Below are 22,512 nucleotides of genomic sequence, written 5' to 3' on the forward strand. Positions count from 1 at the left end.
TATCAGGCTCTCAAATCCATTAATTTAATATGAGTAGTGTCGCCTGCAGTGACGCTGCTGAATTTATTGCCCAAAGATAACATTTAGATAAAGAGATCATTCCTTTACAAATGACTTCTGAAATAAACCCACTGCCCTTATAGAACCTAATTTAATTAATCTTCTCGACGAAGGCAGCAGTCAGTAGGAAGAATTTGATGTTGTTTAGCCCCACTCTTATGAATATTAATATTCAATAACATTATTCTTCTCTTCATGAATACTATAAATGTGCATTAGGGTTGAAGCTCTGAAAAGTAACCAGTAGTTGTTTTTGTTCCTCTCTTCTTGCAAGCAAAGAATCTTACTTTCCTTCATCTGATTTATGCAAAATTTTAACAATGGAGTTATGGTGGAACTCTTGTGTAAGGGAGAAGAGGATTAATGAATGTGGACCATGCCTGCCCTGAGCTGCACTTGGAGAACCCTGTGTGTCTGTATGTATGATTTGAGAATTAACATTTACAGCGCCTGACATTTTAAATTGTATAATTATGCTAGGATACATAAATAGAAGTACAGGTTTTGAGTCCCTGTGTGAACAGAATCTAATTTCACTATAAAAATCATGTAAGAAGCATTTCTTTAAAAGACCAGAATGAACCAACCTTTCTCTTTCCATGCACAATGAATTAGCATTAGCAAATCCATTAAAACAGTGTTAACCTGGGTGCAACAGGCAGTCAGACAAGTTCAGCTGCCATGGAAGTCTATACCTTGAAGGTGGACCCAGCCTCTACCCACACAAACAACTTTGCCATTTCTGTGCAAAGATTTACACCTTGGGATCTAGCAAGAGTAATAGAAAATATATTTCCAAACCACGCTGTGTGTGCACTCTCGTAGGATGAAGCAATGTTTTGAAAACTAAATTAATTCGATTCAAATCACATTAATAAATATGGAAAAGAGATGGGGCATTCACGTGACCCTTATAAAGAGCAATGTCCCTCAAGCAAAGGTTCATTAGGTTTTTGAGACTTTATTCAGTGTTTCCTGAAAATGTAGAGAGATGCAGGAATCACTGACCAGCATTTTCCTCCTTTCACTTGTAAAGTACTTTGTAAAAAAATAAAATTAAACCAAGTCTTTTGCTTGAAAGTACTCTCAAAAGGCATAAAGATGTCTAAAGCTGAGTCTGAAATGGTTCTGGGAAAGAAAGGAAAAGAGCTCAGAGAGTTTGCACTCAAATCTAAATGTTCGCTGCCTTTTTATCTTCTTTGTATAGTTCTCAAACAGCAGCTTTTACTTCATATTTGCCTTCAAGAGGGAGCAACTTTGTTGTGCTCTGGCTGTACAAGAGCTCTACAGGTAACTGAGCCCGCTATGGGCTGGATCTCTGTCTCCTTCCACGTGACATTGCATTTCAGGGTGTTTGGCTGAATATTTTCATTTTTCGTAATCATTCAGATAAATCGTGTTTCAGACAAGTTTCTATTCTTTAGACTGTGTTGTTGCAGTGTGGGTGAACGAAGGGAATTCACTTGATCTCTTTGCTAATTGTATCACAGCAAATTGATTCCAAAGACTTTACAATCACTCCCTCAGTGACACTAATAAGCATAAAGGGAGGAAATATCAGTGGGGTACTATGACAGATATAACACTAAACTACTTTTTCTAAACCTCTGGAGATAATTACTTCAAGCTCAATAAAGAGTCCTTGGTACATGTCCTCTTCACTTTTGTAGCAATATCTTAGATGATTTTTTGCTTTGTTATGGATTTAATTTTTTCCCCTAGAAATGCTGTATAATATTGTGGCTCTATATAGAATAATGGAATATTTTAACATTAAAATGTATGTTTATCTGCTTCATTTAAATGTAATTGATTTTTGGAGGAGGAAATACCATTTTTTGCAGTACCCTGTTTACATATGAGAATTCTCTGAAGCTTGGCAAGTTAATAATTTGTGCCAGCAGGCCTGTAATTGAGCACTAAAATTTATAGGAAGATCTAAGTTCAAATATTATCTATTAAAATATATTAAACAGTATATGTTAAAATATACAGAGCAGGCTGTATCTTCCATTGGATGTGTTGGAAGGTAAAACTGTTATGCTGTGAGCGTAGCAGGTACATGTGTTTCTGTGTTGCTGATTAGTACAAAATATGTGAGGTCTGACCTAGAACAATACTGCGGCTTAATTCTGTGTTTGTAGAGATTATGGTTTTCATGTCAAGACACTGTTCACATGATTGGGATATTTTCCAAAAGCTAGGAAATAATGAAAAATTATTTTATTAATCTGTTACACCTGTTGGGAGCAGTGCAACAGCTGCTGATCTGCAATTCAGTGAGAGATGAACAAAGCTGGTCTATTCACCTGCACAGCACAGATTAAAAATAATAAGGAAGTGTGAAGTTAAATAATGAATGAACATTCAAAGGTGAGAAGGTGAAAGATGAGCAGCAACACATTCTGGTGTTATGAGTTAAGTTAGAAATTCTAATCAGTCATTAAAATAAAAGGTAAAGATGGAAGGGTTTGCTGAGAGCAAAGGGTTAGTAAAACTTGAGCAGTGACTTCAAATACTAATAGAGGAACTGCAAACCTACACTTCCCAGATATGTTGCTTGCAGACTCACTTCAGAGTATAGCTATATGCAGATAAAAGCTATTCTAAAATAACATCATGGAAATATAGACTGTGAATTTATCTTTTAGAACAGAAGTCCTAATATTTAGGCAGACAGAGATGGAATAAAGCACAAACACTTGAAGCTAGATACAAAAGCAGGGTTTCTGCTATTCACCTGAAATTTTCCAGAGCAAGTGACTCCCACACAGACCCTGAGCTGGCTGAGGCAATTAGGCAAAATCTTTCCACTTCAAACCAGAACCCAGGGTGCTGATAAAATGCACGCCAAATAAACAAGGATTGTTTTCAAAAGCATTGGTGTGCCTTTTTGTCTCGGATGTGAATCTTAAAGAGCACTTGTGTTGCTTTTCACGTGGGAGTTTTGTGACTTGGACTGTAGCTGAGTTCTCCTATTCTGTGTAGAGCCCAGACAGGTCAGCTGGGGCACTTCCCATAGTCCCTGTTGAAGCCATTTTCTCTACCACACAGCAAAGGCAAATCTTAGCTGTCATTATACCAAAAGACATCACTTTGGCTAAAATTACACACTATTTCTTTGAAAATGCTTTTCAAGTTGCTTCAGGAGCACAACTCCCAAGACTATTTTTACTCTGCTTTTCATAAAAAAACAAAACAAAAAACCCAAACAAACCCAAAAACTGTACTGTAATACCCCATCCCACTTGGCAGGGGAAGGTTGCTTGATACACTCTGGGCTTTGTGCAGGAGATACAACAAAATTCTCAGGAGGTTTAACAACAAACTTTTACTTGCAAACTTTAAAACATTGAGGTAGAACAAGGCGCTTGGCAAATTTCAAAACAATGTCTAGACAAAGTAAGGCACTTCACAAACAGGCCATGAAGGCGGCCAGCACCATTTTGTGTCAGGCTATGGGGCTAGTCCACCATTTTGAGACAGGCCACAGGGTCACTCCACCATTTTGTGTCAGGCCATTAAGTCAGTCCTCCATTTTGTGAAAGGCTATGGGGTCAGTCACCGCCATTTTGTGGCAGGCCAGAGAATCACTCTGCCATTTTGTGGCAGGCCATGGGTCAATTGCTGCCATTTTGTGGCAGGCCATGTGGTTATTCCACCATTTTGTGGCAGGACATGGGGTCATTCACTGCCATTTTGTGATAGGTCATAGGATCACTCCACCATTTTGTGGCAGGCCATGAGGTCTTTCCACCATTTTGTGGCAGGCCATGAGGTCTTTCCACCATTTTGTGGCAGGCCATGGGGTCATTCCACCATTTTATGTCAGGCTACGTGTCAGTCTGCCATTTTGGGGCACATGTGTTTTTCAAGGGTTCTGTGTCTGCTTGTGTTTTCTCATGAGGTGAGTCCATTCTGGCTTCCCATCTGGATTATATAACAACAAAAGCAGCAATTTATTTATTTATTCATAAAAGTGAAAGACTTCTATTTCATGGACTTATTTTATTTATCTATGATTATGATTTTATGTATTTATTTTCTATATTTTTATTTATTTAATTTATTTATTTATATTTCTTTATTTTTAATTTATTTATTATATTATTTGTATTAATTTTAAAATTTTATCTATTATTGATATTGATATTGATATTTGTATTAGCGCATAAAATACCATTCTTAAAAGGACCAGTATTTTCTGCCCTGGCAACATTTTCATCAGGCTAGAAAACTTTCCCATTACATTCACTTTGAAAAGAGAACTGTACAAAGACTGGATTTATTACTCAACAGATGCTCATCACATTGCTTAATGCTCTATTTCATGGTCCATATTCATCATCCTTTTTTGATTCTTAAATCTATACCCAATTCCTTTTGAACATCTGGTGTTCTTTCTCTTCTATGTTTGAAACAGAATAATTTGTTTAGGCAAAGCATTTCTTCTTGTAATGCTCTAATCCTCCTGGGTGTTTGGAACATAGGCAGGAGAACAGGACTTCTGTGATTAAATGTAAAGATATTTGCAAGATTGTTTCATTTTTCTGATAAATATAAATTTGTTCCTCCAACGACTTCATCTGTTGGCAGCCTTTGACATAAATCTGCTGTTGCTGGGAACTGGGAAGAATGTCCTTGCAAAGGAAATTGTTCTGCGAACCATTGATCTGTGTGCAGAATTCAAGGTAAATTAAAAAATAAACAAGGTTAGATTTCTTTTTAGAATGGTGTTAAACTCGGGAATACAGTTCATTAGAAATTCAGAAATTGTTCAACATATATTTAAATTTGTGCCAAAGCATATTGATTTGCTTTTTGGTAAGCACATGTTTCAGTGGGACTGTGGACGTGATGTCACCTGAAGAGCTAATACACCAGCAGTGAAAATACAGGTTGCATTCTTGACATCTTAGTAGAAGGCTTAAAAATCTTTTTTCTTATTTCATGGAATGGATATTTTCTGAGAAAAGTAAAAGACGAATATGAAAATTTCAGTAGTTCACCATGGTGCCATACACCATGTCTGAAATCTCATTCTAATCCTGTCAGCCACTGCACGCTCCACTCATTTCCATGGAGTTGCTAATACATTCTAGACAGTGACATGTGTGACATCTGAACAAGGGCTGAGAAACAGTTTTCATACATCAGAAAAATACTGTGACCCTTTGTTTAGTTGTTGCTTCTGCCTGTCAGCAGAACAACGTGGGCATGGGGGACGTACTGGGGATCTCTCTCTGTGCCCCTCTCTCCTTCATTCACATCACCAGCAGTTGTCTGAGAGCTTCATTTTGTGTAAAACCATGAAGCATCACGAGGATCTTCTCTTAAAAACTGGCAAAGCATTTGATCTGCTGCATTTAGCCTGCAGAACATGGAACCCATGATTCTGGAAGTTGGCAGGGATCACAATGAAGCCCTTTCAGCTTGAAGGAGGACTGAAAAAGTGCCAGTCTTTTTAGCCAGCCCTGATCTTGGGAAAACACCAACTGCAATTTCTATTATTATCAAACTAATCACATGGAAAGCCTGATTTTTTTTCAAAAATAGATACTTTTGAATTATGTTAATTTTTAATTTTTTGCTGTCATATTTGATGAAGCACCAGAAGGCTGAGAACAGTGAAGTCTTCTTTACAACTTTTCATCTTGCTGGTGCCTTGTCAGCCTGAAATACATAGAGATTTACATATATTTTCCCAAGAGGTTGGCATTTCTCAGACAAGTGTTGAAATAGTAGTTGACATCTTTAATAAGAAAATGGAGCCAGGGAACAGAATGAGTAAATTAAAACAGCCATTAATTTGATTCTAGATTTGATCTGGAAAAAAAAAAAAAAGGCAGAAAAATGTCTAGATATGAATTGATATTGGATGAAATGCCATGATTATAGAATTAATCCTTGTCTGCAATCAGATACTAAAGATTACTTATGATCAGCCAGCACAAGTTCAGAATTCCACAATTAAAAGTTGCCATAAATAATTGGAAATTGGGAAGCAAATAAAATAGCTAAATGGTAGATGCACTGGTTTATGAAACAATTTCAGGGTACAGTCGTTTTTTGCTCTGCAGAGAACGGCTAATCTTTTTTACATATAAAATAAGATTAGACTTTAAAGTATTTTTTTTTCTGTGTTGATATTTTTATTTGCTTCTTATGTGGGTTAAATTTAATAATTGCTTATTGATTGTTCATATGCAGTGGCTCATATGCAATGCTCACATTCTTTGATTGTTCATATGTTCGTGTTTTCTGCCTTGTTAGATCACTATGGATTTATTCAAAATCCTATCCCCTCCTGAGCTACCTGAAAAAATTTGGGTCATCTGTAAATTTTGTCAGGTCACTGAACTACTTCTGCAGAATAGCTGAAAGAAATAATAGGAACAACATCTATTCATGTGTTTTGATGTTAAAATTTTCACTTGTTTAACATCATCAGGGTTAAATGGATTTAAGGTATCCATGTAGGCTGCATCACTTTGGCATAGGCCATCTTCTCCATGAAATCATGGTTTAAAGTGAGAAAATGGTCATCTGTAATGATTCACCTGCTTACACTGAGAAATGGGAAAAGGTGTTGACAATTTGTAAATATTTCTACATTCTTATTGTGCCCCCAGTACCTCTTGGTCGATCTGTGCCTAAAACTGGGGTAATGATGCAGCTTTTCCTCAAGATTGTAACGAAAAAAGCTAAGTATTTGGAGAAGGTGAATGTGACAGACATTGTGCTTTTTCTCGACGTTTTTATGGGAAATCTAATCCTTGTGAATTCAGAGCAAGGTTTGGATGTGCCAGGACTGGTTTTAAAAGTTTGCAAAACAGGGAATAATGCTGAGATGTGAGTAACATGTGGAACAAGTGATGCCTAAATGATTATTTCGATGACAATCGGTGACTGTCATCCCATAATTTCTTGTACTTGGTGCACTATCACACAAGTTTCTAGCAAAAAACCAGTCAGGGTTTTAGAACCACAGCTAGTGACGATTGTAGCTCATTGCACTTATTTTTTAAATGATGTAAATTAGGTAAGTGTATAACAGTGTTTCTGAATGAAAAATGGAACCATAACGTGGCACATTTCCAGAAGAACACTGAGGGGCAGCATGTACATCACTGAGCAACTTTATTTAATTACAGTTTTTAATTCTATTCAAGATTACTCTGCATTTTTAAACTTCTGATGTCCTTGCTCTGGTCTGATCCTTTCATTCTTAAATTATCCCTGAGCATTACATTTTAATAATAACAATACAAACAATAGCCAACATTTCTTTTTCATTATTGACATTTGTTCAGACATTCTGTGTCCAGTTCTTCTAAGTTTTTCAAGTCAGTTTGAAAGAATACAGGGAGCTTTGTTTTGATCTCTTCTACATGGATCTATTACCCACATTTTTATTGTTTGTGAGCAAGTCTGTAAAGAAAAAAAGTAGGGAATGTAGTTTTTTGCAACAAGGATTAACTTCAATATACCTGTAAAATTAGGAGTTGAGTAAGATACTGGTTTCAAAGCACAGTGACAGCACTGCTTAATGGGGTTTTCCACCTGACATTTTCTTTTTTTGCCCTCTAATAAAAGCACATGTGCTGTTTCTGCTCTGAGGACTTGTTCCCTTGTCCTGCTACACCTGTGTGACCACACCAGCTGCAAGACATGATCTAGTTATGACTGAGAATCTGCCTGACCCTACTGGGGTAGCTGACTTTTTGTAACTCTGCCTTCTCCAAGTTACTGCTCTTCGTGCAAAAGTCGGGAAAAAGAAGAAATCTGGATGTCCCTGACACTGCCAGCACAGGTATAATTCTAATTTGAAATTGTAAGCCTTTTCACTGGTATGGCCTCTATTCTGTCCCTTTGGGTACAGATATCTTGTTTTTGCTTAGCTGTTCTGTATTCCACTGGATGCAAATAATTAAAACTTGTATAATTCTGAGAATGTTAATTTTGTTCAGAACATCAGACTCTGCTTTTGCTTCTTTTCCTCCATCCTCTTTGGTGAAATTTGTAGGCAGACTGGGATACAGCATTCATTGTGGAATATTGAGAAATGTCACATAATTTAAACTAAAGCTTTTCCTGGAGCTAAAGGTACCTAAGCTAACCAAAATATGTAAGTCAGGAATCTGCTAGGATGCTTTGTGTCAGATCCAGCTTGGCCTGACTCTGAAGCAATAACCATAAAGGTAAAAAGCAAGACCCATTAACCATCAGGAAATGGAATCTCACAGATTGAGGCTAAAATTTTTTAATGTTTACAAACACATTGAAATTTGTAAAGTGCTCTGTCAGATGGCATAGCACAAATATCCATTAGAAGCCATAATAAATCTTCTCTTCAATGAATTTCAAATATTACAGTCCTATGTTAACACATCATTTATCCCTCCATATAACATTGCAACCCAAAATGTCTTCCTGGTGAGACAGTTGTGAACTTTATCTTTTTTTCATCTATCTATTAAGTTCATGATACTAGACTCTCATGGAATAGTTATAAACAAATTCCTAATACTATTTACCTGAATTATTCATTTGCTGTGTGATTGCAATGGTTTCAGGTCAAAGGTGATAATGCTTAATTATATTTCTAGCAGTTCTCAAAAATAATTGGATTAGACATCATCCACCGAGATACTACTTATTATTCTTAACAGTTCCGGACTTATTTAAGTATTTTAATCAAGCAGTAAATGATGTATATCTAAGACTACTTTTTTTCCTAGATTTTGAATCACAGTTTGTAAGCACTTGAGCACAAGCCTTTTCATCAGGCAAAACAAATTTTTGTAGCATTTTGCCTTTCTGGTTGCTCGCAGTAGGAAATAAACCCCAACCAGCAACATTAGAGGCAAAGCCACACTATGCTGCCTAAATAAATATCCAGAATTAGCACATCAGTGAACTAATGCCACCAGAATTAATCTCATACACCTGCAGAATGTCTTGCCCAAATCACTCTTAATTGATTGCCATTGGTATTTGTCTGAGTTGCTAATGGAAATCCAGTTTTTAGTGAGGCAAACAGTCTGCTGTGTATTTTCATTAGACTTCCCGTGCCTGTATTGTACTGCACCTGCCTGCTCCCAAAATGCTAGTTATAGCTGTCATATACTTTTATGAGGATGGGAGCAATGTTCTGGCAAGCTAACTTGACTCAAATTGTGTTGGGATATAAAACATGAAGGCCCACTTGTGATTGCAAAGGTAGTAAGTCTAATTTGATTAGGGCTCCGGTGACATGGCACATTATGGACCTCATTTGTCATTCCTCATAAGTGAAAGGATCATTCTGAGAGGAGGCAGAATTGGAACCCGGGAACACATTCAGCACCTCTCGTGCTCAGGGGAAGGGCAGGGAAATGGCAGCAGAGCCTGATCAGTATTGGCTTTAAAATAAAAAGAAACGGGAAAGGCAACAACCAGGAATTCCTACCTTTTGAAATGAGGGAAAAGTTTTCAGAGGGAGTATGATTTTCTCTTTAAGATTTGTGTTACTGAGCCTCAGCTATTAAAAACCCCACAATTTCAAGCCTTAGAACTCTGTTGTTAAACGACTGGGCCTTATTTTCTAAAAATGTTCTAAAAAACCCTTCCATGAGTTGCTAAGCAACTGGGCTTGGAGAAAAAGGCCAGATCCTCAGTTTATGTGAAGGGGAAGATTTCTAGGTATACATGTGAATATAGTATCCCCTCCATTCTTCAAAGCTGTGGATCAGGTTAGGGGCTGTTGGGCAGAGTTAGTTGTGGACAGATAATTCAACTGATTAAATGATTTTACAGAGAAGGCAAACATTAAACATTTTGGCAACATCAGTACGACAACAAAAATATCTCCTGTGGAAAATTACAAAGGTTTTAAATTTTTCTGTCTCTATTTTCCAGAATCCTGCTGGAATACGTGTTTGAAATTATTTGACCTCTGCTTTTTAGTTTTTAGGTGTCTTAGTATATAAATATTGCTGAAAGGATTTATTAGAAGGCTATGAATACTGGGGGAAGGAGTAGAGTGGAAAAAGGCCTCTTTTCCTTTTTTTTTTTTTTTTTCTGGACTATTCTCTCTCTCTTGTCAAAAATTATGACTCAGGTTGGTGTTAAGGTAAGGGCTAGTGTGACCTCAAATGAAAGAGTGATCGATATTAATTACATAATTAATTTCGTAATCACAGTATATTTATAATTCCTACTACTGCACCTGGGAAGATGGAAGACTAATATAAAGAGAAACCAGGAATATATTTCACCTGAAATATGGGACTAACTTAGCAAATAGAGGTGGACTTTGCAAAAGGACTATCTTTGGGCACCAAACCATCCTTGAGTTCACTTCTGAAATAGTTGGAATATCTGCCACTGGACCTCTGTGAAAATATTAAATTTTCCAGGAAATTTGGGCTCTGATTCAATTTTCAAATGGGATTTTTGTAATAATTTAAAGTTATTTAAACTGTTACAAAAATATATCATGTATAAATACATTTTTCTTCCTCATGGTAAAAATGGACACTGGTGTTTAGATTTCTGTATTTTAGGATATCCTAGAGATTAAATGTATACAGTGAGGTCATCGTATTCTTCTGTCTGAATATTTTTCAAGTGTTTTTTTTCCTAGAAAATGCCCTTGCACAAATAACTTGGCTTATAGATAACTGTTTGGAAATGTCAAAAAGGGCTCCCTGGACCTGGCAGCTCTAAACTAGATGAAGAACTATGTCAAGGGAGGGAAAGAGAAAAGGTCTCCAGTAATTTCCAGTATAATAAATGTTTTTTGGTGAATTTCTCCTGCAGGCAATATGTGTAAGTATAATGCACAGTGCTGCTGAATTAGAGTTGCTTTGAGAAATAACTTGTAGGATACATGAATGGAAAAATAAAAATGTGGTATTTAATGCGTGGGTAAAACATGGTATTTGGGCTGTCTCCAGCAGCTTCGTGTTCCCTCACTAAGAACTCTCCTCTCTCTGTTCAGTCCCTCTGTCCTGCTTCCATTAGATCTCTTGCAAGGATCATACTTAAAAGTTAAGTTTTGGTGAAGAAAAAGCAGAAAACAGTATTATCAATATGAGGTAAGTGTTCAGTTCATCTTTCAGTGGCTACTGGTAAAAAAACAACCTTAATTCTTCAAAATCCAATAGAGGTATACTTTTTTTTTTAATAAATAAGTCATACTGGATATTTTCAGGAGACTATTACACTTTTTGAAGCCTTGTGACATGCATTTTAATTATCACCTACCATCTAGTGTGTTGAATGTTTTTAGGCTTGTTCAGTGCATTAAAGCAGCAACTATGTTAATAAATTCTTGTCACTGATTGATATTAAATGACATGTAGCAAACGGTCCATCTGTCTCTGTTCTATCGTTCTGTGCCTTCTTTCATGTTTCCATTACAAATTCTGTAATAAATAGTCAGATCATTTTGAGTGACATTTGGGATCTTTATTGGACAAGACATTTCAAGTACATCTGTCTTCTGACTGGTTTATAGCTGACAGTTCTAACAACAGCTATTACCTTCCAAAAGGCTGCATTCAAAGTGTTCTAAGTGATCTCCATATTCCCCTTCCTGATTTTCTTTCTGGTTTCAGGGTGCATGTTGCTGACATTTCTAGCCTGTGTGCTTTTTAAATTCAGACACCTCCTCTGTGATGATGATTTTATCACTGTTATGCTGAGTCAAGCTCTATCTGCCTCACTGTAAATCTTACTCCTGATCTCTTTTATCTGATCCTGTTGCTATCCTCTGTTAACCATATCACTTTGGCCCCTTTATATCTTGGTGGGTGTAGGCTTTCTAAGTACTCAAACTTTAGAGCTTCTCTAATATACAAAGTCCCTGGAAGCCCAAAGCAGAACAATTGAAACTACCAGCTCAGCAAAAGAGTGTTTGACGTGTCTAATTCACAAGTTATTACTGGGAGCCACAAGATGCTCTAGTTGCTCTTATCTCAAGTTGCTGTGAAATTTCTGTGGAATTATTGTCAAATCTGATGGCTAAACTACCAAGTCATGAAGAGGTTGGTTTTTTTCTTATTATATAAGACATTCAAGACAGAAACTTTTCTTCCTTCAGTTACTATCCCACTCATCTTCACTATTTTTAATAAATCACGTTTGGGTGGCCACAGCACTTGCCTTTGTCTTGTCTTCTCATTCCCTGGTGCTGGGAGGTGGCAACTTGCAAGGAGTCATACTGCTGAGATAAGTCTGACACATAAAATTATTTGACTTGACAATAATCCTCTCTTATGTGAAAACCAAACCTTAATACTCTTGTGAGGATCCGCTGGATTAATTTCCTCTATCTGCATGAGCAGAGGCACCGGCCTGTGCACAGCAAAGCTGGAGAAACGCCTCCAGCTCCAGTGCCTCTCACCAGAGCTCTGTGCTCTGTCACTCCTTCTGGGGCTTTTGCTATATATAAACCATATATAAACTCCTGAGTTAGGAGATAATGGGTACAGGTGAGGAGGTATCTCTTGAAATCCTGTGAATTCTACATTAAGTGCAACAGCACGTGAAGATCTTTCTAGAGCACCCAGGCCTCCTTTCTTGCTTACTTTGTTTTAAAAGTTTCTTTGAGCTTGCTTTAAATGAGAAGTAAATTTTGCACTCGAGGTGAACAGTAATCATTAAAAAAACAGCCTTTGTCATAGACAAAGTTTGACTGAAATTAATTTTATTTTGGATATGTGGAAGTAAAAATAAGAGTCCTTACCTGTTTCCCTACTGTACGTCAGCACATTTAGTCCAAAAGTGCAGAATAGTAATTGTTAGTGACTAAACTGTAGCGTGATATATTATGTTCTGAGATTGTACTTCTCCACTTTAAATATGAATATTTCATCATTACTACACTTTATTTTCAGCTCTTCTGGGGAATGCAGCATCATACATTTTTAATTGTTCAGGCAGACACTTTCCACAAACACACACGAATTTTAATGGCCTATCTTCTTGTTTCAGAGACGCCCTGGGCTGGAGGATTGGGTGGTTTGAGGGGCCAGGCAGCATCTTGAGAGCTTTTCACCTGAGCACCCCATCCCAGCGCCACTGGAAGCGGTCACTGCCAGAAGGTTGGAAGGAGCCATGACTCCTTGTCTGTCTCTGGGAGGTAACAGGTGAGGCCCTTTGGCAGCACCAAAATGTTCACAACTCAGACTTTGGGTTGAACCAACCCTGTATAAGCAAAATTATATTTTCTGGTCCTTCTCCCCTCACACATGGTCATGTCATACACGCAGTTTGGTGGGTAAAAAGTAACTTGCAGTGGCACCATAGGATGTTGTTGCTGCTGTTGTTCTAAAATTTTAACTGTCTTTAGTCAAAACAACGAATTTGCTTAAAAATGCAGCCGTGGGCCCTTGAGATTTCTCGGAGTGGCTCACACTTTATGGGAATAAGCACGTCAGCAGCAGAATTGTCAGACTCCTACTACATTGTATAAGAACCTTTGAATATCTTAAGTGTCTGCAGGCACCTCTGTGGAATTGGGAAACCATTTAAAAAAATCAGGCTGAAATGTCTGAGCCCCATCCCAAACTCGATAACAGAAAGTGCTGAAAGATTTCAGCTTTAATCACGATGTGACCTTTTTACCCTTTCCCTCAAAAGACAGGGGAAGTCATGGATTTAGAAGTCAAAATATATGCTTTTGTAAATAATATATAAAATAGGGCTGAATTAAGTTGCATTTTAAATCCAAGGAGCTCTAGTTCAAGGTCACGTAGTTTACTCAATTTTAGCCATAAATCTCCAGATCAATAACAGAGGTTGAACCTGATAAGGAATATTTAACCTTTGGCAAATGCCTCTATCTGTTTTGTAGAGAACTTGAAAACACAAAATCCCAGCTCTGTGTGTATGCAGTCATATGTGCCTACAGTTATTAACCATGGAAGAAACAGAAATTGCATTTATATTAGGCAAAACATAGAAGATGGAATGAACATATTTGCCAAAACATTCTGTTATTCAAAATTCTCACTTTATTTGTGTGTTCTTAAAACTTGCAGCTATGGTTAAAAGAAAAATAAAATTAAATACAATTCTTTTAAAAAACAGAAAAGTATATACTTAGATGTTAAAGCATATGCAAAAAGAAAATTTATTTATTGCTGTCCCTCTTAATTAAGAACTTTAGACTCAAAATGACTGGTTATGGCCCTGGAAAGAGTGTTTGGCCGTGGAGGAGGAGCTCTTTAAAGCATCATATTCTGAAATTTCAACCCAGTAAAGGGAAATTCAGATAAGAGAAAGGTGGGCTGGAAAATCCAAAGTAAAGTTTACGAAGTAAGCATGTTTATCCCTTTCCAAAGCTCCCAGGAGAAGAGAAAGGAAAGCAATATTATACCATAACAATAAAATTTCTTTTTATTTTGAATGAAAATATGGAAAATTGCAAGAAAGTCCCCTGTAGACTAACCCAAAAAGTGTCTTGCCTTTCCATGCGTGACTCCCACCTTTTCTGTCTTTGAGAATCTGAATGTTTAAGAATTCATTCTGGCAACTTTAGTGAGAGTATTTTCGGGCCATTAAAGCCTTACTGAGTTCAACTTGAGAAAACCAGTCCTTATGATGAGAGGAACAGTTACTTAGGATATCAGTGTCCCAAAGAGGAAAGAAATAAAGGCTCTGGCTCTCATCTATCACATCCAAGCAGGCAGGACTCATTTTGGACACAGATGCATATTTAATAGCTTTGGAAGTGGTATTAACACAGGTGCAAAGCGGGCAGGAATGTGTAATTGCTTGTTACTGCAAAGCCCTGGCCCCACAGTGTAAAATACACAGTTACCTGCATCTAGCACTGATAAGTCACATTTATGTGGGCGGCAGCAGCATCCAAAATAACCCCCCACACATCCCATTAATTTTTAAAGTGCGAGGGCAATTAACTTATTCACTGGGAAAGCTAAAAATCATTTTCTGTGAGGAACTCGTGGCTTGTGCAGCTTGTGCATTTTGGCTTTGGAAGAGGCAAGGAAATATGATGGCATCTCCATACTGGGTGATGAGACTGACTGAAAGGTCTGCTCATATATATATATATATATATATATATATGTATACATATATATATGTATAATGCTTAACTTGAATCCTTTAACTTTTCCTAGTAACTTGGAGCTACAGAGGTCATAAATTCCTTAATTTATCTTACTTTCATCCCTCAGCAGTACAGGATCTTGAGGTTCTCTCACACTTCTACCAAACATCACGGTGTGAACCCCTGAGAGAGATCTGATGAACTGAAAAAGAAACAAACTAGAGGAAATTTTGATTCTCTAGAAGTGATTGGATATCAGAAGAAACTCAATTTAGGCAATTCTTTGGGAAAAAAACCAAACCCCGCTTCTTAATCAGTAAGGAATTAAGCTAAACTGTCTTTTGCTATCATCACACAAGTACCTGAAGGGAAAAAGCCAGAGCACATCAAATGCAATTTGCAACACATCCTGGGTACAACTTGTTCTGCCATCCAGTGCAATCAATAAAAACCTTTCACTGGTGTTAATGGTTTGGGGTTGAGGCCTCCGAGTGAACAGCTGTATCCCAGCAATGCAGTTGTGCACCATGGCACCACGGCTGGCAGGTATTTTGAGCCCAGACAGAAAAAGCCCCCAAACAGCTCATCTGCAAAAGGGTAGAAATCAATCTGTGAAAAACTCGAACGTATTTTTAGGTTGCCTTTAAATTGATCGTGGAAGATCAGTTTAAAAATATGTATTCCTCAAGTCTAAAAACTGTGCTTGTGTTAAATATGTTTTGCCAGGAGTAACGTATGACTCTGTGGAGGTGGATTAGAATCAATACTGAAAGAAATCCAGTGACGTAAAACCCATCTATTTGCCTTACAAAATTCTTGCAAAAATTGATGTTGAATCCAAAAAAAGCCCATTTTTTCTAACTAATGTTTAAGCCTTTGACCTAAGTATTTGGTTCAAACTCATAACTCTCTCTCAAAAAAAAAAAAAAAAAAGGCAGATACTTATGATTTCTCAAGAGAGATATGGACATGCTTGTTAAATATTCTTTGCCACTGTTTACAACTTGAGTTTTTCTGTCATGTCCTGAGTGATAAATCTCAAGGACTTGCAAAACTGGCATATCAGTTACTACTAAGCAAAGATTTTTTTGGAAATGGTGTTTTACGTGGAGTTTTGTGACTGTCTAGAAAGATAAGAATGGCAAAATTATTTTTAGCCTAAGATGAAGTATAAAAAAGAAAACCACAATATTTGATGCTTTTTTTTTTTCCCCCCTCTAGGAAAACATGCAGGTCACTGAGCTACTGAACAGCCGAGTGCTGAGCTGATGTCTAAATTAGAGTCCGGTGGTTTGGATTGCCAAAGCTTCAACAGGGTCTGGGGAAGTACAAGGACTTGTGAATAAAGAAATATTCCTGGAGCTTCTATTAAATGTGTCTTTTCACTGCTAAGCACCTGCTTTATGTAAACCTCACGAAAAATTTTAGTCATGGCTTGTCTGCAAGTCTGTTCATTTCAATTCACTCGAGGTTTGCGGGAAGTAATCACTGAGGAAAGAACTATCAATAATATTTATGAAAAATGGAGCCTAATGCTTGTCAGATGCCATTTCATAACACTTGGAGGTACAAAATCACAGTGCACATTGTGCAGGCTCCTTGAAGAATGTGCTTATTCTGATCCCAAACACTTTATCTGATTGTGTAGCTCCCCAAATAAATCAAATCCAGCTCAGTGCATCTGTTGCTGGTTGTTCAGCATATTCTCTCCCTTGCTCTGAGTGCAGATTTTAGAGTTCTGTAGAAAAACAATTTTCTTTCTGACAATACAGCAACATCAAAACTTGACGGGAATTTTATATTCAAATGTCTAATTGCATTTTCCTTAGTTGTCTATTTAAATTGGGAACTTACTTTGGCACTATCTCTAAATTCAGTCACTCCTTACAAAGGCACAGGAGCAGGATGATATAACTTTTTAAATATTTGGGAGTTTTCCCTCTTTAAATGGTAATCAGTAACTTTTGAAACAAAGAGTATATTTATGTATTCTTTCTTTTCACAACAGTAAAAGTGATAAGCACTGAAATAAAACGTATTTAGTGGGTAGTGAAAGTAAAGCAACCTCACACCCCCTAATTGAATAATGGATTATAATGAACAATATTATTTTTTTTTAAAGATGCTTCCATTTCTATTTACTCATTTGAGGATAACTCAGGACTTCCTTTACAGAAGTTGCGTCATTAATATTAAAATCTGCGTTAAAAATTGTATCAGTCAAAATTCTTAGATCATTTCTAAAAATTTTCCAGTATTCATGTCAGAATCTGTTTTCCAAAAAAAGTTATGTAACAAAACTTTAGTCACAGTCTCCCAAAGACTGAAACACATACAGAACTCTGAAGAGTAATTTTATTTATTGTGTTTTCTTGTGTGTGTGAATAATATTTGTACTGATCATTTTTAGGCAGTTATCATTTGTAAACACTCACAGAATATTTTAGATAGTTTGAACTGTTGTATCAGTAGTTTTTTGTTTTAATTGGCTGTTAATTTGTATGATGACATGTAAAAACTGGGAAACTGGTGGCTTTCTTATACCTTTTATGAAATACAATACCGATTGCCCAAATATTACCCCTTGGAAAAAAAATAATGTTAATATTAGCTATAAAACACAACCCAAACCAGTTTTTAACTAGTTTAAAGCTTCTGATGTTGAGCCACTAGGATGGTTCTCTCTTGTAGTGTAAACACTGATAACATAAAAATCTAAAAATTGACAATGTAAAACTCTAAACCACTGAGATTTAGCTACATGTGTATTTAACTCATGTATGTCTGTGCCCACAGTTTGCATTTAATGAAATCTCCAAATCACACAATATAAATGACAAAGTAAATGTTAAATACAGCCTGTAAAAATTATCTTGTTCATAAATTTGCCTGGTATTTTGCAAATCTATAATAGTATAATGTATGCAGCACAATGCTGTAATCTGCTCTCAGTGATATTTCTTCAATACACTGAGGAATAAATATTTTCATCACTGATGATTAATTTTTTCCATTGATTAGTGGAGAGTTGATGTCACCATAAGTATCAAAACAACATCTCAATGTTATTTCTATATGTTTCTATATCTCAGAAACAGCAAATATTGACAAGATTAAGGATTCAAACATGAATAAACTCCTTTTCTTTTCATGTAGCTAAATAAGAGCTGAAATGCTTTCAGTATTCTTTGCTGCTCAATGCCTGCTCGCAAATCCATGATGTGGTTGATAACAGTTCTTGGTCAGAACTTTACACTGGAGCATTTTGTTGTTTCTTCTTTATGTTTATATCAACCTTGGACAGTTTTGAAAGTATTCATTGACTTTCTAGCATTCGTGTGTCTGGAGCCTTCTTAGAACATTCTTATTCCTGTTTTGAGACAATATTTAGGAGAAAAATGCAAATGGACTTGCATGAAAGAGTGTTTGGCAAAGAACTTGCAATTAAATGGTGATGTTGAAGATTTAAATGAAAAAGCTTTTTTCTCTGCAAAGCTTTCGTGATTTCTAGAATTTCTTGCCAAAATACTTCTGGAGCCAGGATTTTGCCTTGTAGAACCGGGGAGGAGTTCCCAGGCATGGTCTGACTGTGCTGGAACAAGATCAAGACAGGGAAGTTGGATTCCCCTGAGTCCAGGATGCACAATTGTTTCAGAAAGAACCTGGTCTAAAGTTAAGGTAAGGCTTAAGTGATATTTTCTATTAGCTCATGAACAACTTGAGAGACAAAAATGGTGCTTTTAAACCATGCAAACCATAGTAATATTTAGTGTGCAAAAGGAGTCAGTGAGAGAGTTCAAGTCACTTTCTGGTAAATCAATAAATGGGACTGTTTGCATGTTAACTGGGCTTTGGCTTTTCTTACTCACCAGGGCTTGTTTGCTGTGGTAATTGCAATATTTCAGAAGCATAAACCCCACATGTCAAAAAAACCCCCACACTTTGACACGTTCCAGTGCTTTAAAACAAGATAACCCAAACAAAGTTTGGGGTCTTTTAGGGTTAATCCTCTGTATCATGTGAAGAACACCATACAGATGTGATCTGGAAACCTGTCTGGTGATGGAGGTGCAAACCACAAAATATGCAGTTAGCCTTTCTCTTTTTAAAAAGTGTTTTAAGCTTTAACCTCTACAGAAAACTAATTTCCAGGATTGACGCGCATTAACACCCCTATAGTAGTTCAGCCTGTCACATCTATAATTAAGTCTGTTCTAGTATTTGTGATATATAAATTCAGTAAAAGTTCGTGAACACTACTCAGAACATTTAATAGACCATTTATAGGGAATTTGTATTAAGGAAGGTGAGGGCACTTGATTTTTATACAAACATCTTTCTTTGCAGGCTACCATAGACCAGTTCATTTGAAATATCAAAGTCCCTAAAAGATGACAGAAATATGAAGAGTGTAAGCAGATCGATTTCTGAAGGTCTAATGATAAGGTTTGTCGGGGTTTTTTTGGTTGGTTTTGGTTTTTTAACCAAATTTTAGTATTAGTAGGTTTGCAGAATGCATGAGATGCTACTGCTGCTTTTTTTTTTCCTCTGAAAAGTGGAGAATTATGTGGTTGATTTTGTTTTGTTGATGCCATCTATTTACTGTACTGACAGTCCCAGGGGCAGCTGGATGAATTTTTTTGTGCCAGAGGATTCACATCTAAATTTACGTGATATTAAAAGGGTTTTTTTTCTTTTTATTTTTAAAAAATATAATAAAGCTTTACAATATGAGGATGTAAGCTCTCAGGTACCATTTGAGATACTAACATTTTCATTGTATAACCCTGTTAGGCTTTGCAAGATGGAAAAAGCTGAAAATGGACCTGAGGGCGAGCACAAAAGGAAATGCAATATGGTGCTTCCAAAATCGGTCAGGAGAGAATTATTGCAAACCTGGGCCCTTCATGGGAGGAAGCTGCACAGGAGGCAGAAATGAGTGAAATGACCTAGAGATGACAGTGCCTGTAAAAATACAGTGAGTGCTAATGATGCAGGACAGAGGGGAAAATGCAAACACACCACGTTATGGATCAGCAAATGGACAGGCCCTGTTTTTGGGGCACCACTGAGAGCAGCTAAAAGTGCCTCATTGGCAGATATTAGTGGGAAAGAGAAAGGTAATAGCACAGAGTGTTGAGAAGAGGGGAAAAAAAAAACCAGGAAAAAGACTAAAATTATTAGAAAACTTATTTTTGGTTTGGCAGTAGCTTTAAAATTCTTTCTGCTTGTAGAGTGCACTGAATTACATATTTTGGTAAATATTGTTTATCCAAAAATTATGTGTTTAACTCAAGATGAATCTTTACATTCTCACATAAAGTGTATGTGTGTTATGTTATTTTTAATTTAACTTTTTCCCAGTTGCTACATTACTGATGTGTTGTTAATCACAGTGTCTCAGGAAGTAGCAATATTTGCCTATACATAAAAGTAAATGCATAAATGGCACCTCAACAAGGCAGCTCTGGTTCCCTCCAGCCACAGAGTATTCTGAGGCAAAAAAGAGCCTTATGATAGGTGTAATTCTAGGTTAAAAACCCACAAACAAACAAACTCCTCTTTCCTCAGACCCTGTTTTTTAAGGTTTTTCCATGCTGGGAAGGTGCTGCCGTTTGAGACTGCTGGGTTCTCTACAGCACATATCAGATGTGAAAGACATACACAAAAGCACTTCAGGCTTCTTGGACACAGGTAAAATATTTAAGAAAAAAGCAAAGGAGTTACATTTTCCTTTAAGGTTAATTTTTGAGAAGGAATTTCTTTCATATAGTCTCACTGCAAACTTATTTACTTATCAAGGTTCTCTGCTCAGTTTTCATAGGGTTTCAAAAATCCCTCCCTGCTGACTGGTCTGAAATTATGAAGTGAACTGCAGACAAAGAAATGGATTTTTTTTTTGTCAGTGATTGCTCACAATCTGGATATTACAGCAATTTCAGAGTCACCTGGAGGAGTCTGAAACCATTCTGTCCACCCTTGGCAAGGAAAGATTGTGTCCCAGACCTTAAACTAGAAGCTCTTCCAAAGGTAACAGTGTCAGTCATACTGTGGGGGCAAATACTGGGATGCAGCTGAATGTCATTGGAAGGCAAGGTACTGTATATTAGACCTACATAATGAATGCAAATTGTTTTTTTAGGATCCAAATGGGAAAGCATAAAAGGCTACAAAAGCCTTAATTTATGATTTGTTCGTTTAGAGCTTCAGACCATTAAGTACCCATTAAATCGCTATTTTATATGCTGCTAAGTGCATCTCTATCAACAGAATAAAAAAAGATTGTTTAAATTCACCCTGTATCAAATAAAACATTTTAATTGAGAGCATTTGTGATAACAAATTGACTGGAATCAAAAAGTAAATTAATGCTGAGCTCTGATGACAGGACATCTTTGTGATTTTGCTTTTAGTGCCTTGTAGGTGCATGAACAGTTACATTATACATATGTTCGTTTGTATTTAGTTTTCAATCAGAAACATTTTACCCCAAATAAAACTTTCATTGCACTGGCAGAGTTCCCTAGACTCACGTCTGTCTCAGTAACTTTTACCGTGGAGAAAATAATAACTTTTTAACCATTTTAACCTTTTAGCCTCCATTATTTAGGCTGCGTACTAAAATGGGGAGCAGGTACAAGCAGATGAGAAGAAATTGCACGTTTTCCTCCCTTTGGATATTTCAGTGTTTGCTTTTGTTTCCAGAGAAGGTAAAGTTGTAACACCTGCCTTCAAAGAACATTGATTTGGAAACACTGACATTTTTTTGAGGGTCATTTTTGATTGCACTAAAACACTGCATTCCTGCAACTGAATTGGGTCCTTTTCTTTTGGTTGTGAGCTGCTCAGCCTTTCTATTGCCATTATTGCCTGACCTCCAATTTTCTCTGTGGGGCTGAGAACTGCTCCTCCCAGGATGAAATAATTGGAATATGTGTAGCTAGATAATGACATATACACAACTCTGCAGTAAATTGAAGGTCTTGTTCACTTATGCTAAAGATGTCTGAATTCCCAGAAGGAAGTATTCTAAAAAAAATGCATTTGGCAATCATTGATTTTAAAGCAAAATGTGTTGTCTTGTTTAATATAATAAATTGCTTCAATTTGGTTAAAACAAACCCAATACTCGATTTTCTGAAGAAAATTTTGGCATTAAGAAAATATTTCCAGACATAGTTTTTAGGTAAAATTATGTGCTAATAGCTCAGAAATTGAATTCTCTGTCAATACATGCATCTGAAAAGGTCACCCTGTGTCTCCCAGGAACCGCTGGATTGCTCCTGTAATGACTATTTTCTCGATAATGGGGAGATTCTCAGTGTGGGAAGGAGAAACCAAAGAGCAGAAGGGCTGAAGAGAAGATACCTGTAGCAACGTGCAGCTTG

At 36.7% G+C, this 22,512-nt stretch overlaps 2 long non-coding RNA genes across 3 annotated transcripts; both read left to right on the top strand.

Annotated features, from left to right (window-relative positions):
* The first annotated feature begins 3,598 nt into the window (after nt 1-3,598).
* On the top strand, nt 3,599-20,238 carry LOC113954473. Of its 2 annotated transcripts, none has more exons than XR_003530220.1 (8): nt 3,599-3,967; nt 4,657-4,751; nt 7,657-7,873; nt 11,045-11,141; nt 13,042-13,196; nt 18,681-18,802; nt 19,472-19,570; nt 19,919-20,238. It is a non-coding gene; the product is annotated as an uncharacterized LOC113954473 (long non-coding RNA). The 2 variants fall into 2 exon arrangements; XR_003530221.1 differs by having other exon boundaries at nt 7,681-7,873.
* Nucleotides 20,239-20,711: 473 nt separating this feature from the next.
* Nucleotides 20,712-22,512, top strand: LOC113954476. Its single transcript, XR_003530227.1, has 3 exons — nt 20,712-20,818; nt 20,940-21,154; nt 22,391-22,512. It is a non-coding gene; the product is annotated as an uncharacterized LOC113954476 (long non-coding RNA).

This window comes from Corapipo altera, unplaced genomic scaffold, assembly GCF_003945725.1.
Source record: "Corapipo altera isolate COAL_440 unplaced genomic scaffold, ASM394572v1 255, whole genome shotgun sequence".
In the NCBI taxonomy this organism is placed as follows: domain Eukaryota; kingdom Metazoa; phylum Chordata; class Aves; order Passeriformes; family Pipridae; genus Corapipo; species Corapipo altera.